This window comes from Sinocyclocheilus anshuiensis, unplaced genomic scaffold (assembly GCF_001515605.1).
Source record: "Sinocyclocheilus anshuiensis isolate Anshui unplaced genomic scaffold, SAMN03320099.WGS_v1.1 scaffold434, whole genome shotgun sequence".
Taxonomy (NCBI): domain Eukaryota; kingdom Metazoa; phylum Chordata; class Actinopteri; order Cypriniformes; family Cyprinidae; genus Sinocyclocheilus; species Sinocyclocheilus anshuiensis.
The window spans coordinates 598,507-598,912 of NW_015544145.1; the positions used below are offsets into that span (position 1 = coordinate 598,507).

At 31.0% G+C, this 406-nt stretch overlaps 1 protein-coding gene across 1 annotated transcript in view; it reads right to left on the reverse strand.

The window, feature by feature from the left end:
* LOC107695141 (E3 ubiquitin-protein ligase SMURF2-like) overlaps positions 1 to 406 on the reverse strand; it is a 55,144-nt gene that overhangs the window by 3,957 nt on the left and 50,781 nt on the right. The gene's annotated exons all lie outside the window — the stretch shown is intronic.

The following is a 406-nucleotide window of genomic DNA, read 5'->3' on the forward strand; positions in this document are numbered from 1 at the left end:
GTTAATTTATTTTAATACTAATTGTGTGATTCCATTAATTGCAGGACTAATTTGAGTGATCTAATGAAGACAAAATGTGATTCAAACTGATGATTTAAAATATCAGTTATACTTTAAGTAAAAATAATACATACTTTTCCTTTAACATCTATATAAACGAAATTTTAAGGTTTGTTTTTTGTCATCTATTTATATATCTAAGCCAGCATAAACTCTCTGGATCCACTTTAATCCCATGTTGAAAGCAGAAAATGTGTTTTGCAATTCAACATGAACACACTAAGTATATTTTACCAAACGATTACATTTTTCTGATGCTAGTTCATAGTAAAGACACCTAAGAAGTCGTGGCCTAATGGTTAGAGAGTCGGACTCGTAACCCAAAGGTTGCGGGTTCGAGTCTTGT